Here is a 19229-nt window from a genome sequence, read left to right as displayed (position 1 = left end):
TTTATTTAGCAGAATGGCTATAATTATGTGCTGTTCCATGCAGACAGTGCTATGTGAGCAATTGCATACATTGGATGAAGGTGCTTTTTTTGAATCCTAATTTCCAGATTTTAGTTCATGGTTGTCTTTTGAAGGAAACTAACCAAAGAAGGGGAGCATACCATGAGTGTTTATTCCTTGGCATTCTGCCTTCATCCTTGTTATAGAGAAGCTTATTATGCAAGTTAGTTAGAAATTAAAAGCCTTGCACACCTCAAGCAATTGCAAGAAAGCCATCATTCTGTCAGCATATTACTGTTGTTTGATAAAAGTGAGGTAAGGTAAACTGATTGTACTGTCCTTACAAATATTCACGGAACATATTAAGATTTTGAGTCATTGTTGTAAAGAATATAAAACAATTTTGGTTAGATGTTGAACCAGCAATGGCTAAGATGTCTATGACACAATAAAAGTAACGGAATTTCTTACATGCCTGGGATTTGTGGTAAGTCATATCTTCTTTGAGATCAATGAAAAAATAATATTTACAATCTTGAAGTGAAAGCAGTCATTACACTGTTAGGGGCAATGACAAAATTAAACTCCTTATCAGGTAAAATGTAATGTTACCTCTGCATGTTTATACCTATTAGGGATCTTCCTCTGGCACCCAGTCATACAGACTGGTTAGCAAGGTAAGAGGTAATTGACAATGCCACCTTAGAGGAGAATGGAAAGCGCACTTCTACAAATAACAGTTAACTACTGACTTGTCAAAGTGGATTGGTTTTGCCCATTATTTCCACTCAATCGCTAGCATAATATGTCACAATTCTATATGCAGATAAGGAAATCTGTGATATGCTTGCCAAAATCTCACTACAAATGCTCTCTTGCATGTAGGTGAGATATTAAATGGGAAATGTCCAACTGTGTACAACTGGTGGTAGTCAGGTTATGGCACTCATTTTTTGTAGGTCATCCACTAGTTCATTAGTCATTATTAAAAGACATTAGAGCTGCATGGTTCACAGTGGATATCATCAGATGGAAAGATATAATAAAACTTTCTTTCTTAAAATGCTAATTTTAAAACATTCTTTCAAAAGTGGTCTGTTCCTTTAATTAACTCATCAATCATTTAATTATATTTAACAAATGCCTATCTAGCAGTCAGCTGGTCCAACATTTCAGTATAGTAAGAGGTGAGTTTTACTGTGTTCTTACCCTTAAATTGAGTAGCACAGTCTGGATACATGGTTTGCTGCATCCAGAGCTATTTGTGTTTGCCTTCTATGTTTCTGGCAGCCATCTTGTGTTTGCCTTCTGTGTTTCTGGCAGCCATCTTGTATTGGTAGGGCCTATCTCCTCTGCTAGTGAGAGTAGCAGGGCTGCCTGAATCTTGTCTGGCACAAGCTGGTAAAGAAAGCAGGAACTAGCAGGACTGGCTAGATTTCTGTGTTATTAGAATCTTCTATTTTTTGTGGTATTTAAACCCCACATTTGAGCTGATTTGGGCTTGTTTGCATGTCATGCACCACATTTGCACTGCTTTTTAACCCACTGTGAGGTATTGCAACTACAAATTTTCCCTTAGTACCGCTTGTGTGATCACATAGTAGTACTCCTGTGAAGATATGTGAAGGCTGCCAGCCTAGCTAGCTAGAATTTTGTAAATAATTCTGTCATTTGTAAATAGTAATATAAGCCACAGGCTTGTTCTCTTAGATGTGAAAAGACTGTATTGGATGTTGAACTGCAAAAATGTAACAACAGTGCACTCTACTGTAAGAAAGCAGATATGTCAAGCATTTTATGACTGTTCTGATCTCAGGGCTCGGAGATGTGGTGTCTGAACCAACAGATTCTTTCTACTGTTAGAGTTAATTGCTAGATTGTACATATATAATGTCTTTAATTGCTGTAGTTTCCTGATCAGGTGCAAGCTTACCAAGAAATATTAATGTAGAGTTTCTGTTAGCCTGGGAAACCAGAGAATTGTTAATAATGATGTAATCTAAAATGAGTCAGCAGGATGTTTTATCAGTTTAAATGACTTTCTCAAAGACAGAAAGAGAGCATTTTGCATTTGTCTTCAGAAATGACCACTCACCAGCACTTGCTTTGCTCTGTGTGTATGTAAGTAGGATCTTAGATTTTAGTTTTTCACTTAAGGAATAGATAGAAAAGAGTAAGTCTAGACTCACTGTTTTCTATATTTATGTCAGAACTGTTCTACTGTGTTATTTTAAGCAATTTCCTGTGATATATGAACTCTTGACTAGCACTGTATAGTAAGAAGTATTGTCTTGTGTTTTTATTATTTACTAAATATTTTTAAACCTTTCAACTGTGGCTGTTTTGTACAGAGGTAATTTAAGCTCTAAAGTACATTGCATGTATATAGTGATACTGTACAAAGCCACTCAAAATAAGCCTTGCTGCTCAGTCACACTTACCATTTGGATAATAATATTGCACAGTAATAATTGGACAGCCTTTGGTAAGGGCCTTCCCTGTATTCTTCCATTATAAGACCCATTACTGAGTACAATGCCCCCTTCGGCATATACCTCAAAAAGCACATGAGCAGCTGGAGAGACCACAGAGGTTCCTCACCAGGAGAATGCAGGACCTTAAACATCTACCCTACACAGATAGGCAAAAAAGCCCTGTCCTCTACTTATTCTCATACAGACTCCTAAGAGGTGCCCTTTGTCTGACATACACAGCAATCTCAGACCACACCTTGATGGGAGTGCTGCATATTCCCAAGTCAAGCTCCACTTGAGTAACCTGCATTTGTGACCTCAACCTGGTCTGTGACATAAATAGGACTTGTAGGCAGGACAGATTTGTGTCCCAGAGACTTCTCCTTCTGTGGAATAGACTCCCTCTCCACATCAAGCAGAGTACCTCATTAATCATTTTTAAGTGCAATCTGGATAACTTCATGGGGAACAAAAAATACACCCCTGGGATTACACCTGTGTTCCTGCTGGACAGGGGCACCAGGTGCTGACTTGTCAGAACATGAGCTAAATTCTTGGCTAAGCTTGTAAGGGCCTCAGGGCCAACAGCCTAGTGACTTTCTGTGATCCTATGTTAACCCAATGGCAGAAATGGCTAATTATAATAACTGTATTCTCCAGCCTGGAAGAGAGCCTGGCTAACATTTAGCTGTTTCCAGCTAATGAAGAGGCAGACTCACTTTGCTTTAATACCTGTGCAAGCCTGATTAACTAGTGTTTATCTGCTCCTAAGTATCTTGGTATAATACTATACAGTGGCAGAGCAGAGATGCTAGCATGCAATTTGAAGCCATTGTGAGTATCTTTTCCTTCAAGCCTGTAGATGGCCTAGACTGAGGCTTTCATAGTGGTGTAGAATCTCTGCCTTGCAAATGCTATTTTATCCTTAATTGTTATATAAACTTATTCCACTCCAATAATGTCTTACTGGTTAAGGAAAATTAAAAAGGTAATGACACAGTTTGTGTAAGAGGATAAGCAGGCCTTGATTATCTATGTGGCTTTATTTCTACCTTGAAAGTATAGGGGTTGAGTGTTGGCTGATATATGCCAAATGATACAGACAGTAGATTTCCATACTTATCTTTCTATTAAAAGCAGGTGCCCCTTTTTGAGAAAAAAAACAGAGTCTAAGGCTGCTAGACAGCTCCTTACATAAATCTATTTTTTGGTACCTTACATCATGTCCACAACATGTGAAGAGCTGGCAGGTGCTGCCAATACATTGCTACAGAAAGTATAATGAGGCTACCTGGATGGGGTTTAAGAAGATTCCCATATGGGGCAATCTTCACTTAAAGAAAGGAGATGGTAGACTTTGGTGGTAGATAGGATGCCAGCAGGCATATACCACAAAGTGCATTAAATTGTATTAAATTTGTAATATGCTTACATTTGAGGTGTAGGCATGTAACGAGAACATTGCAGCATATTTCACCACCTCCATGGCAGCTCAAGCAGGCCCATCCCCACTTTTGCTTTGGGCAATACCTCCTCTAACAGTGACCCAGCCTACAGCAGGGATAATTTCAGGAGACACCTAAGTAACCACTGTCACCTGGGATAAGCACACCCATCCTCTCCTGCCATCCATCAGTCACCTGAGCTGTTAATAAAATCCTGGTCATCTGGTTCACCTGGTTCATAGCCTGGGATTTATCCTTCTACACCACTGGAGTGGCTAGTATTCATGTTTGATGTGTTCTTTTTTTTAACTGCAGTAAAAACTTGGAGGTCAAGCTTCAAGTTTTCATATATTGTGAAACCTAACAGCCTAGTATGGCAATTACTTCAATTTCAGTCGTGTTTAAGAAGGTGATTTTGAAATTATATTTTATGGATATGAGATTTAGGAAAAGCCATCCATCCACCTACAGCTCCTGTTCCCCATTTTTATAGTTTTTCACATCAACACTGACCATCACCTAGAGCCAATTTTTTGGGGGTGAGAAGGGATTAAGGAACAACTGGTTATTAAAGAGACAGAATTCCACAGAGTCAAAGGTATTTTGAATGATTATTTATAGATGGGACAGACTACACAATGAACAGATAAGAGTGGAATCATCTGCATATTGTATAAGAGAACATTGCTGGGAGGAAGTAAATCGGTTGTTAATAAAGATGTTAAAAAGTAGAGACTCAATGACAGAGCTTTGTGACCAGAAAGGAAGCTAAAGATTTTTGTTAATAACTGGACACAATCCTCACAAAGTAATGCACAGTATCAGAAATGCTTTAAATGCTATGGTAATAAGAAAGTGATTGCTATGCTTGAGTCTGATGATGATGATGCAGTTAAATGTAAAGTGTTCAGTTCGATATCTACCAGTTCATTCAAGGTGTGGCTACCTGTATTATAAAAAGTCATATCAAGCAATCAGTAGAGAATGCAGAAATGATGGACTACCTAATCATAATTCCTGTGAATAAATGAAGGAAAGGGACATAAAATGTTTTGCAAGTGACCCTAGCACATAAAGCTGAAGAGTGTGTAGGGGCTAGCTTGAACAGTTCCATGACTAACCAAAGTAAGGAAGAAACACATGTAGAAAGCAGTTGGAAAGCACATGAGTGTGTGCACCTTACAGATAAGAAATGGTTTCAAGCCTGGGAAGTGTCATTAAACTTAACAAGTGGATACATTTAAAGGACAAGAGGAGATTGCTATTTCACTGGTACCTGACTTAAGCTGTTCCAGCAAGGCACAAAACCAAATAACAAATGCCTGAGGTATTCAAAACCCAAGGCTAGTAACCTATGCATGTTTTGGAGCTATCTTGAGATTAGGAGATATTGGTATACTCACAGTTCTCATTGGAAAGCATGTTTGAGAAACACTTATTCCTTATTTGGAAGTTTTGAATCTTAAGGATAGATGGCCCGGCATCCTACCTAAATACCCAGATCAGGGAATTTAGTTGGATAATGGCTAGCATTACTAAATTATTCTGTGCTAATAAGTGGATATCAACTAGACAGCCATCACATGAAGTATAAACATGCTTTGCTTAAACACACTGGATATATTTTATAATCCTTTAAGGAAGCAAGTTATTTTGATAATTAACTGGGGGGTGTGTATGAAGTTTTTTTGATAAATTTAAACTTAGTACCTTACACCAGGTGGAATAATCAGGGCTGGATCCAGCATTAGGTGACCAAGGCAGCTGTCTAGGGCCTGGTGCTGGCTAGGGAACCTGGCCATATAACATTAATTAAAAAAGGAAAAAAAGAAAGAAACATTTTCCTACAACATAAAAAAGAAGAAGAAGAAGAAAAACTATTGTTTTCCAACTTTGTTCGGTATCTCAATATGTGTCATTTCCTACTTTGGTGAAAAGGCTGTAGCATTTTCATTGGCAGATGCTTACAGTTTTTAGCCAATGAGAATAGAGTTGTCATGCACAGCAAATGAGAAACTTTACTGGAAATGGTGTGAAAATTGATCTCACAAAAGAATGAGCAAGCACTTGTATTAAATAGAAGAACATTTGTGCAGTACCATGCGGTTTCTTTTTCTGTAGCATTTGGAACATTCTGCTTTGCTAATTGGGCACTATGGGAGAGGAATAAAACAAGCTCCAAATGAAGAAAAACACTGGTAACCAAAAAATAAATAATAAAAAAATAAAAAGTAAACCAAGCCAAAATGGGCAGAGAAACTCCACTTTAATGACAACAGGAAACAGCAGGTCCCATAAACTAAGCGCTTTCACCATTAAAATATGGCTTCCTCAGAGGTACATGGGATACAAACAACTTGGTTTAAATAGAGTGATGTAAGCAAAACCAACCAAATCATTTCATGTGATGTCACATTGAATTAATTTTTTAAAAGACACACAGTTAATAAAGATAAATAAAACCTTCAGTTTTCTCAAGAAAACAAAATGCAACACTTTTACAGCTTATATAACCATGTTATTAAAAAGCATATGTATTATATATATGTAATCGATGCATTATTGAAATGTCAAGGAATAAAATGCAGTTAATGAATTACTTTAAATAACCCTTGCCCTTTCTTTTAAAATGGGTAAAACTGCAATGTTGTCATTCAAGCCTGGGGGCATGTAGCATCAAGCCTAATTTGCCATTTTATCTCCATAATTTCTACTTTTAATTTGCCATCACCTTCCCTTTCACATGGTAGCACCTTGTCTATCGCAAAAAAGATAAACTTGTTAAATTTAGTGCAGGTTATACTGTGCATGTATAGAGCGCTGTGCTGATTTTTAGATTTGATTGCCCTCACATGTTCTGCTATTCTATCCCTTAATCTATGCTGTGGAATAAAATCCCGGTATATGTGAGGCAGAGCACCTTGCTGGCCTTGTTCAAGAGAAATCTTGACCAATGGATGGGAGATCGCAGATATACCCCAGGGATTACCTCAGTGTCACTGCTCGACAGAGGCACAGCAAAATAATGGGTATAGTTCCCCATACTAAAGGGGTGGCGTAAGCCACAAAACTATGGGCTAGGCTTGTAAATGCCCTCGGGCAGATAGCCTAGTATGAACCTATGAACCTATGAACCTATAGTCTTGCCCATATAGAAACTGTAGCAGCTTGTGCATGTAGCAACATATACTAACATGGTAGTGTTGCAGCTGCACCTTCCTCGGCAAGATAAAGTACGTTCAAATCCATGAATGGAAACATAAGGGCCATCATTGATGCAGCTGCAAAACTTACATGCTCCACACTTAAGCATTATAGACATTTGTCGGCTCTGTTTAGAATCCTCAAGAATATTTTTAATATTCCTTCCTCTGCTGTAAACAATCTTTGTCTTGTGCCCCAAGATATTCTTACTAGGTTCATTGAGACCAATCTGCCAAGCATTGTTGATAGCTGTCGATAGTGGTGCAGCACAGTGATTGTACCTCAAAATCATAGCTCTAACATTACGCATCTCCTTGTTTGTAGTTTTCTTCACTATTTCAGAACACAAAATATGCTGAAATACAGTACTTGTCTTGTTAAGAATCTCATGCCTAACTTTCAATAATAGTTTAAGGGGGTACCCCCTTTCCAAAAACATCCCTACCAGTTTGTATAACTCCTCTCTAAAGGTGTCATTGTCATTCACTAGTCTTGACAATCTAACCATCTGAACCTTAATAATTCCCTTCTTTTGATGAAAGGGATGACAACTGTCAAAATGCAACACAGAATTAGAAAAGGTTTTCTTCCTGTATATGTTAATGTGTAAAACTCCCCTTTTTCTGGTCAGATGGCTATCCAGAAAGTTAGTTTCATCCGGGTGCCATGAACTAGTAAACTTAAGGAATGGGGTAGTGTTGTTCAGAAAATCAACAAACTTTGTAGCCTCCAGCTCATTACCTTACCATAAAATCAGAATATTGTCCAAAAAACTATTATATAAAAGAATCATGGACATAAATTCTGAAGGAAAGATAAAAGTTTCTTCCCAATGCAAAAGTACTAAATTGGCAAATATGGGAGCGTACTTTGCTCCCATAGCTACCCTAGATGTTTGGTGGTAAATCTCCCCCTCAAAACTAAGAAAGTTATTCTATAGTATAAGTTCCATAAGGTCCACCACGATATTTATCCTTGTTTTATCAATTACTTTGCTTCTCAATAAACTGTCACAAAAGAAATGCAACCCCTCCTCATGGGGCATAATGGAAAATAAATTAATTACATCCACTGTAAGAAAAGAAAAAGTATCAGATAGCCCAATAGCTCTAAGTTGATCCAAACAATGCCAAGAGTTGCTTAGTATATGTTCTGCCTCACCCACAATCTTATTAGCCATCTCATCCACAAAGGAAGTAAGGGGTTCCATTTTAGATCCCCTAACTGCAACAATAGGTCTAAATGGTGGGTTACTGGGACACTTGTGAATCTTGGGGATCCCCAAAATCTGGTAAGCCAGCCTTTTTTTCTTAGAGTAGAACATTCTGTCACACCAGCGATTTTGTAAACTAGCAATAGTATGCTTATTCTCCAGTCATCTGGGATAAGCCTTTCTCTCAGTATTGCTGTGAATACCCTCGTATCTCATTCAACATCTTAAATATATCTGCTTATAGGTTCATAGGTTCATAGGTAAATAGGTTGGTACTAGGCTATCAGCCCTAGGGCCTATACAAGCCTAGCCATAACAATTCCCTGGCTATTTCTTCCCACATTATTTACTTTCTTTGACCCCTGTCTAGCAGGGTGACTGATGTGATCCCTGGGGTGAATTTCCTTTCTCCCATCCAATCGTCAAGGTTCCTCTTGAAGAGGTTCAAAGAGGCACTCTGTTTGACATGTATGGTCCATCTATTTCAGAGTCTGGGAAGTCTCTGGGTGAGGAACCTATCCCTCCAGCATGTTTTGTTTATTGTGATGACAAGGTTTACATCCCTGGAGTGTGTAGCTCTGAGGGATTGGGATTTCTTTAAGTGTAGCATGTCCAACAGCTCTGGGTTTGACATGGCCTTGTATGTTAAGCAGAGATCGCCTCTGAGTAGACGATATGCGACAGAGTATAGCTGGAGTTTTTTAAGGTGGTCAGTGTAGAGCATCTGCTTTAGGCCTGTGATTCTTTTAGTGAGGTATTTCTGAGGCCTTTCCAGTTGTTGCAGATGTCTTGAGAGGTACATACCAAATGGGGCGTTGTATTCTATAATGGGTCTAATGAGGGATGAGTACAGTGGGACAATGACCTCCATTTTTCTGGATGAAAAGCCCTTCGTGATGAGGTGTGCCACATAGAAGGATTTTCTGACTGTTGTGGCGATGTGGTTATCGAAGGTGAGACCACTGTCCACCTGTGTCCCTAAGTCTCTTATCACACTTTCTGTGTTTAGTGTACTGCCACCTATATGGTAATTCATGGATACATGTTTTTCCCAAAGGGATAACAATACATTTCTTGGCATTGAGCTTGAGCCCATGGCTCTTGCACCAAGCATCTGTTTCTGTAAGGCCCTTTTGTAGAGTATCCACATCATTTGGGGATTCAATAATGGCTCCCAGTTTGCAGTCATCTGCAAACTTTGTTAGCCAGAGTCCCTTAGTGTTGACCTGTACTTCAGAGAAGTAGATGCCAAACAAGAGCGGCCCCAGGACTTAACCCTGAGGTACTCCACTTGTCACTTGTCTGGAGCTGGATTTGGAGTCGGCTACTTTTACAGTGTGGGTTCTATCAGTAAGCCATTTAGCAACCCATTGGGTGACATAGGGATTAATGCCCAACTTAGTAAGTTTATCTATGATTCCAGAGTGGGGGATGGTGTCAAAGGCCTTGGCAAGGTCTAGATAGGCTGTGTGGACCACCTTACCCTTGTCCATGGCTCTGGAGACTGATTCAAAGAAGTCAATCAGGTTCAGAAGACAAGATCGGCCCTTCACAAACCCAAACTGGGTGGGGTCCAGTGTTTGAAGGTTGCCAATGTCTTTGTTTATAAGTTCCATGATAATACGCTCCATGGCCTTGCAGATAAGGCTTGCCAGACTGATGGGACGGTAGTTTCCGGGATCCAAGGTGGATCCCCCCTTGTGGATTGGGATAACTGTAGCTCTGCGCCACTCAGTGGGCACGAAACCTGAGGTGAGGCTATGATTAAACATGACACTTAGGTGAGGTGCCAGTTCATATTGTAGTTCATGTAGTACACAGCCTAGGATGTCATCTGGTTCCATGGATGCTGTATTCTTGGCTTTAGAGAGTGCGTTTTGTACCTGTGTGGCCGCTATTACTGGAATTTGGCAATCTTCCGGTATTGAGATGGACCATTTAGGGGGTGAGAGGGGGGTGAAGTTGGCACTGAATCGATCTGCCAGGATATTGGCAATATCCTTCGGATCAGTATATTTAATGCCATTATCTATGCCTGACACGTTCCCTGACTTCATTTAATATGTGCTTTACTTACTTCTTCTAGTGTAGTCTCCTCTCCTTCTTTTGTCATAGGCCTTGTCTGGGGCAGTACAGATTTTGTGGAATTTATTTCATTCAGAAACTGCTTAAAGCACCCCTTCCACCTGCCTTTGATTTCCTGACCAGCACTTTGCTTGCATTGTATGGAAGGCTTTCTACATGGCCCACCTCATAAGTAAGGGTATTTCATCCAGAAACAAGGAGGTCATAACATCCTCCCTTATCAGACCCATTATCGAGTACAATGACCCCTTCTGCATGTACCTTGCCAAGCACATGCAGAAGTGGGAGAGACCACAAAGGTTCCTGACCAGAAAAATCCAGGGTCTCAAACACCTGTCCTATACAGATAGGCTAAAAGCCTTGTCCCTCTTTACAGCCTCATATAGACTGCTCAGAGGTGACCTGTGTCTGGCATACAAGGCCATCTCAGACCCAGCCTTGATGGAGTTGCTGCATATCCATAAGTAAAAATCCACTCGGGCAACCTGCTTGCAAGGCCTAAACCTGGTCTGTGACATTAATAGAACTTGTTGGGAGGATAGATTTGTGTCTCAGAGACTTCCCCATCTGTGGAATATACTTCCTTTCCATGTTAAGCAGACTACCTCTCTAGCCCTCTTTAAGAGGAACCTGGATGACTGGATGGGAAACAGAAAACTCACCCCTGGGATCCCACCTGTGTCCCTGCTGGATAGGGGAAACAGGTACTGACTTTGTGGGAACATGGGCAAAATTCTTGGCTAGGCTTATAAGGGCCTCCGAGCCAATAGCCTTGTATCATCCTATGAACCTATGTAGACTGGTGAGCAAGCTGCTGCAGGCATCCCTTATGAAGAGTGTCTGACTATCTTCATTATCTTTCTGTCTTTGCCTTGCAACCTGATAGAATTTCCTTGTACCATTTACCAAGTCACTTTCCAGAAACTGGTATAGTGGCTCTGATGCCTTGTTCTTTGCTATTCCAAGTCCTCTCTTAATCTCTTTGTTAGCCAACCAGTATTTCTTCCAAGCCTGGTTTGTCTTTTCTATCTCCCACTTTTTCCTGCACTCCTTCTTTCTTTTGGTGACTTCTTGGACTACTGGATTCCACCACCAGCTTTCCTTATATACCTTATATCCTCACCTGGCTCAACTACAAACCTGTTCTGAACTCCTCACATATGCTGTTTTGTTTTGAGGAGCTAACATTCCTCTTCAACTCCACCTATTTCCTCTTCTTTCTGAGATACTAGAGCCCAGAGTAATTTTGTGTTTTCTCTCCAGTAAACTCCCAGGTCTTCAGCCTAGTCTCTGTTGACCTTAGAGCCTTCTCTGACCATACTTGCAGTTGATGATGACAACCAGCAGCTTATGCTGTTGGCTGACTGTTTCACTAGGGATGACTTTGCAACCACTAATTCTAACCTGGTTCCCTTTTATTCTAGGAGGGAGTCTACTTGAATTGCATATTGTCTGCTCTTGTATATGATCTTGAGAATGTCTTTATCTTGTTGAACATCATCAAGCCACTTACCAGACAGAATTATAGAATAGTGTCTCCTTCTTTATTCCTGTTGCCCCACCCATGTGAACCCAGTCAGTTTTCATATCCTGGTATGTCTGTCCCAATATATGCAATCAACTCACCCATTATCAGCATCAATTCATTTTGTCCTGCTTTATCTAGTAGATCCTGCAACTGCTGTCTAAATGCATGCTTTTCCTCATCATCACAAAACAGTTTGGGGCATGAGCTGAAATTATGAATAGTACCTCATCCTTACACTGATGTCTTGATTGCCATGAGTCTGACAATAATTTTGATGACATCTATCACTGCCTTCTGAAGCCTCTCCCACACTACAATTCCTACACCATTTCTAGTTTGTCCTCCTCCTGTGTATTAGGCTCTGGACCCCAAGCCAAGTGGCTTTGCAACAGTGCTCTTCCATCTTGTGCCTGGGATACAGAGAATGCCCAGCCTCCTCCTAACCAACATGTCATCCACTTCCAAGATGCAACCAGTCAGTGAACTTAAATTGAGTGCAGCAATTCTTATTTCATGTTTGGCAGGTTTGGTTTTACGTCCAGCTTTTCCACAACAGAGCTATCCCAGGTAAGCCAAACTTGGCAACTGGACACTGGCTGGCAAAAGCTTATTGACCCAAGGCTGATGGGATTTAAATCAGGCACACACTGGTCAATAGAGGCACATGCATCCCTACCACCATTTAAAGAAGTCCCTGGCATATATTGGAGTAGGCTGGGTCCTCACCCACTCATCACCGATATACAAAGCTATGTCAAACCCTGAGCTGTTGGACATGCTACACCTAAAGAAATCCCAATCCCTCTGAGACACACTCAAGGGATCTAAACTGTCTCACCACAATAAACAGGACATGCTGGGGGGATAGATTTCTGTCCCAGAGACTTCCCATACTCTGGAACAGACTACCTGTCTATGTCAGGCAAAGCTCCTCATTAGCTCTCTCTAAGAAAAATCTTGATGACTGGATAGGAAATAGGAAATTCACCCCAGGGATCACCTCTGAGGCTCTGCTCGACAGGGGCACAGGTAAATAATTTTCTTGGGTGGAGAAATCCAGGGTACCTTTTTGGCTAGGCTTGTATAGGCCCTAGGGCTGATAGCCTAGTACCTACCTATAAACCTATGAACCTATGAAATAACTATGCCCATTTGGCAACATTATTCAATACAACCAAATCACCTAGAGGCAACATTAGTCAATATGACCAAATTATCTACAGCCCATATTTATACTGGCAAGTGGCTAGCCCTGACATGGAGTGCAACCTGGGATCTGTGTTATCCTATCTACATACATAAAGCATATAGAAAAAGATGCGGCATCTGTACCTTTATTTCTGTAGATAGACAAATTACTAATTTGTTGCCGTTAAATATAAAAGTGTTACTAATATACCAATTGAGCCCTTTTAGTAGACCATTTTGGATACTTAAATAATTTCTACATTTTTACTGAAGTAATTGTTATACCTAGTTGGCTTTCATCAGCATATATAGTTATCCATAGCATATTTCCCACTTTTATATTTGAGATGCATAACCCAAAAATAGATCCGATCCCAGCACGGAGCCCAGTGGGACATCACTCATAACCCCAGCAAGTTAGACAGGTAAACCCCCTATCTTCCCAGAATCATTGTAGCCTGTTGCTTGACCAGTGTTTTACCCATTGTATTACTGAATAATTAACAATATTGTCTTTCAATTTTCAAAGATTCTTAACTTAGAATAGTGCTGGATGATTTTGTAAATGCAAGTACCTTCTTTCTTGACTTCAGGTCGTTGTGTCTAAACATGTTTCATTTTAGTAATACATGTTTGCAGTACCTTGTCTACATCCTCCAGCAACTGCTAAGGGGATGACATTTGTAAAGTCATAGAGTCTGCATTATCTGAAGTGATGATCAGAACCACCCAATCCTCATCATCCATTATGTAGTCATTGTTGCATATTAATGTGATTCAGTCTTCGCTACAACATCTGATTGTGAAGGATTTCAGCATTTAGTTAAAAATCTGCTGCTCTGGCAGTTAGTGCAGAGGATTAAAGCACTGATTTTCTTTAAAAGCTGTTTCCTGTGGTAAGGATACAGCATTTGAATCTTTCCACCTTCCTTTACCTACTCTGTGACATTGAGCTAATTACTCAACTAGGCAGTGCTTTAGAGCAGCTGGAAATTTGGACTATGCTCCTTAATGGTCTCCTGGGCTGCATGCCTAGTAACTATGAACCTATTGTAATTGTTTGTTTGCCATCCCCTATTGCATAGATGATCTAGTTCTAGAAATTTTATGGCAATATCACCAGCAGACCATTGTTTTAATGCAACATAGGGAACTGATTCTTAAAGGGCAGCAGACACTGCATTTGAAGGTAAAGCACTGAAATGCAAAGTCATTTGGCAGCAGCAACCTCTACAATTGTCATAGTTGTCTTTAATGTGAAATTATTCAGATGACCTTTACTTCTGTAGAAAGTGTGTATACTGACTTAGCATATATTATGAGGTGGATTATATTTCTTACACTCTCATAAGTTGCCTTTTTATTTAAATGGTGCTACACCTGACTAGATCTTATAGCATGATGTTAGTGATCTTTATACAATTTCATGTAGTTCTTCCAAAGCTACCAATAAAGTACATGTAATTTATTTCTTCATTATGATAATGGATATACACAGTCAGCAGAGAGTTTATAAGTTACTTCTGATGGGGGAAGGGATTTCCATGGATAGTACCTTAAGCTCTTGTCGTGTTTTCATTTTTAAACAATCTTTAATCTGGTTTTGCATGACTAGTGTGCATGAGTGTTTGTTTGGATTAAGTAGGAATAATTTGAGTACTATTTGTTTGTTTGTTTGTCTTTGTTTACTGGGAAAGTTCAACTGGGCAATATCCATTTTTAGAGGAGGCCCAGAGAGAAAAGCTCCATTTGTTGACATTGAATTATACTTAGTTCCAATTAAACACAGAGTAGTTACATTTCTGTTTACATTTATACACATACAGTAGTTACATTTATACATTCTATGATTTTGCAGTGGTAGAAGTTACTAAAGAAAAAGCCCAAGAGTAACATAATAGATTGTACAGGCAGCAGGTATGTATAAAAATAATTTTGTCATTCAAGTGAGAGGTTGAGCATATTTTGTTTAAGGAACGTTTTTGGAATGTATTGTACGGTCAGCACAAAAAGTTTGTCAAAAAGTTTTATTTGTATGGGGATACTATTCCATAGTTTAGCACTCTACTGTGACTACAGGAAGTATCCTGCAACATTATTTGACTTATCTGGGAGTAGTAAGAATTTATCACTAGAACAGTGGTCCCCTGCTGGACAGTAGGGCATTAATAAATTTTTTAGTGCAGGACATTTTTCTGGATGATGAATGAGTTTGTGTACTGTAGTCTGTTGTGAATATGTTCAGTAGTAGTGCAGTTCACGTCAGTTTAATTGCTTTAAGCTATGACAGTGGTGGGTCCTATGAGGGAGATTGGTGGCAAATATAGCTATTTTATTGTAGCAGGAAGCATGTTTCTTTATTTGAGTACTGTTTACATTTGTTAGGATAGGAGTGGTGTGACAGTTGGCAGTAAGAAAGTGGTGGCTAGAGTTTTTCTTGCAGTATCTATAAGAAATCCATTGACCCAATAAAGGGAGCCTAGTTCTTGGTGTATAGATTTAATGGTGTACAGTATTTGCTGGTCATATTTAAGACTGTCATCTATTATAACACTTAGAAGTTTACTGTGAGCTACAGTTTCAGTGAAAGTATTATTTGCTGGCTTTATGGTAAATGATTGCTTTTGATTTTGTCAAATTTTGAGGTAAAAAAAAACATTAACTTAATTTTCTTGGGGTTGAATAGGAGGTTTGAGTGTGTGATCCAGGTTTCTACAGAGGAGAAAGGTTTTTAGATAATGTCTTGGAGCATATTTATTGTTGAGACTGCACATATTAGTGTTGAGTTGTCTGCATGCTGAACTAGACTAGCATGGGTAGTGGAGGTATGGAGGTTATTAATAAATATGTTAAATAGGGGAGGACCAGGGTTAGAGCCCTGATTGACATCTTTAGCAACTGGTTGAAAGGATGAGTAGGTTTGCTGATATGTAACAATGTTATCACTTAACATTTATCACTTAACATGTTAATAGTTTTTGGGTATGGGAAATGTCAGTAGATAAAAATTACTGAGTCTGCTGAGCTAATAAAGTTAAAAATTCATTATGGAATGCCACCAAGAAAAACAATGGCTAGTGATATAAATCATTTTAAGAAAATCTTACACACTGTCTTTGCAGGACTAGGGTGCATTTCTGTAAATTAAATTGCAATACTTTACTGTGGCAATTTGTATTACAATCAGATACACTTTGTATACACAGTCAGTTTAGGGGCAACAATTGCTGTGTACAGATATTGGTGGATTGATTATTGCTTAACTGTGACTATGAGAAGACACTTAACCAGACACCACCTCTGGGCTGAGTCTGAAAAGGTCAGAGTGATGCTCTACCTTGGGAAACAGATACAAATACAATGAAAATAAAAATAAATATAATGACAGCAGTCTGAGTAGCCTTTTATGGTTGAAATGTTCTGAAATGGGTACTTTTGTCAATATTGGTCCTCACATTTTGTTTCATTGCTTACTAGAAAAAATGTTAAAAAACTACAAATTTAAAAGACAGTCTAACAATTGTTGCTGTCTTAAACAAAATATAATTAAAAACAATAGGGAAGGTAAGTCAAAGAACACATACATTTATACATGGTCCTACAAATTTGTCCAGGGGGCTCATAGTTTGAAAACAGCCGTAGGACCATGCTACAATTAGTCTGCAATTGGATAAATGTATTTTCAAAGAATGTGAGCTTCAAGGGAAAAGGAGTTTACTGATGCTCGTGCCAGGTCTGTTTTCAATGTTCAACTGTTTTGTTTTGTTTAGCAAATGGCTATCAGTATTTGTGCTATAATTTTTTAAATAAAAGTTTTAAATTAAATCCAAATGTAATCATTGCAAATGTAAAGAAGAAAATATTATGCATACTGTGACATCCAGTCAGTATCCCACCAAACTACCACCAAATAATGTGACGTCCCTTACTATCCTGGAGTTTCAATCCTCACTACTGACTCCAATGTGAGAATGTTACTTAAACAGGAGTAATATTTCATAATTTTCCCCTAAGAGCACAACAGGAACATGCTCTGTAGCCTAGGACTGGGCTGTATACTTCTGTCCACCCCTAATGTACCTCCTTAGTACACACTTCAGAGCAATATGTCCTAGTTTAAGACCTTTGATATGCCCACACTTAAATAAATTAAATCTCACATATCCAAACACTTCTGGTAAAGCCTGACACAGATTTCCAGCTGTATCCCTTCCCCAAAATAATATGGTAATGCTGTGACCAATAAGAGTGTCTTTGTTCCCTTCTAAAGGGGTTCCAATTATGAAAATTAAATATTAAAACAAATGCTAGCAAATGACCTAAGCAGCCAGGCTTCCAATGTTGTGAGGGAAGTTATCAAGGCAAGTATAAGCCCTCTCAACTCACTAAAGAGAACGCTAATTGTCCAGCCACAATGTAAGTTAGTAAAAAAATATTTAGTAAAACAAAATACACTTGTTGAGATAAATAAACTGCTGGAAATAAAAAGGAAAATGTGCAATGAGTTATAAAAAAAGTTTAGTCACTCATAAAGTTAAAAAGGTAAGCACTGTCACTTCTGCTTTTTCAGACCTTCTACAGAAAATGAATAAACTATCATGCTTATATATGCAAATATCAATCAAAGTGAGGCAAACAGGTTGAACCAATCACTTGAAGCATTGTATTAAACCAAGCATAAATATAGTATATGCATAATAAAAAACAATTAAACTAATAAAACAATCTATATAGGCAGTAAAATCACTCAAACATTCCTGAAACATCTGTCAATACACTTTCAGCACTGATCCAACATTGATCTGTTTGAAGCAAATACTATAAAAAGTAATATAAAATAATGCAACAATATACATATATAAAAGAAATGTATATAAATAAAAAAATATATATAATGGCATTATATAACACTCAGCAGTTATCACTTTCTAAAGCTTCCTATCTTTAGAATGGGTCTTAATGGGACTTTTGATTAAGACCACTGCTCTGATCTGCTCTTAACCTAGTCATCCAGTTGACATCCCTCACTTCAGTAAGGTATCTAATATCATCACCTCGGACAGAAGGGCTGATGAAGCAGATGTGAAAGCGCTTACCTATTTTAATTTTATGAGCGAATAAACTTTATTTTTTTATAACTCCTACCACTGTTTTATTAATGATGGTGTTTGCTGTTACACAAAAATATTTAATATTGAACAAAATGATTAAAATTTCAAAACAGTAATTCCCAATAAACAAACAGAACTCAATCACCAGGTAAATGAAATCAATACTGTAGGACAGAGATTCCATATTCAGAAAAACTCTAACTGATCTAGCTGATTAGTTATAATTTCCAAGCTAACTAAAGAACACTGACCCTGATCTAAACTAAATTACTACTACAGAGCAAATACAGTCTTAGAGTTTTTGGTGAGTCCTTTTTGGGTATCCACTGCACAGTACATTTGTAATCAACTGACAACCATAACTGACAACTGACAAGTGACTTCACCAGACTCATTTATAGACTAGCCTTACTGTCAACTGTTCCAGTTCTAATTTTCATTTCATACTTTTAAGTTCAACCAAGAGATGCTTTCTAAAAGTTCCTTCCTGTCTTTCAACTTCTGACAGTAACTCATAGCAACTATCAACATTCTGATGACATCATCAGTTGATCAGCTGAATCTGAGGCAGTTTGCCTTTAGAATCTCTCTTCACAAACATGTGCAGTTAGAAATGTAAAAGGACACTGTTCAAGTCTTTAAAACATTCTTTTTGTTCAAACAGATCATAAATCTACATATAAGAATGTATTTCCAATATCATAGCTAGTCATGATGGCATACAATACACAGGACAATCTGAAATTATATACAGAAATTCAGCCAGACATGCTAGCACAGATGACAGTGTCGGATTTCTTCACATTTTTCCCCCCTGTGACTCAAGCATGGTTTTCAAGTGACCCTTGAAAAACAGCATTGAATAAAAGAGTCTGTCTGTGAATATCAACACATTCTTCTCCAGCGCAATCCATTTGCAATGGCACTATTAACCCCACTGCACCATTTTTCTCCTTATGAGGAAACCTGGCTGAGCACAGC

This window comes from Protopterus annectens, chromosome 3.part1 (assembly GCF_019279795.1).
Source record: "Protopterus annectens isolate FY-2018-M chromosome 3.part1, PAN1.0, whole genome shotgun sequence".
Lineage (NCBI taxonomy): Eukaryota > Metazoa > Chordata > Ceratodontiformes > Protopteridae > Protopterus > Protopterus annectens.
This window is presented reverse-complemented; position numbering follows the sequence as displayed.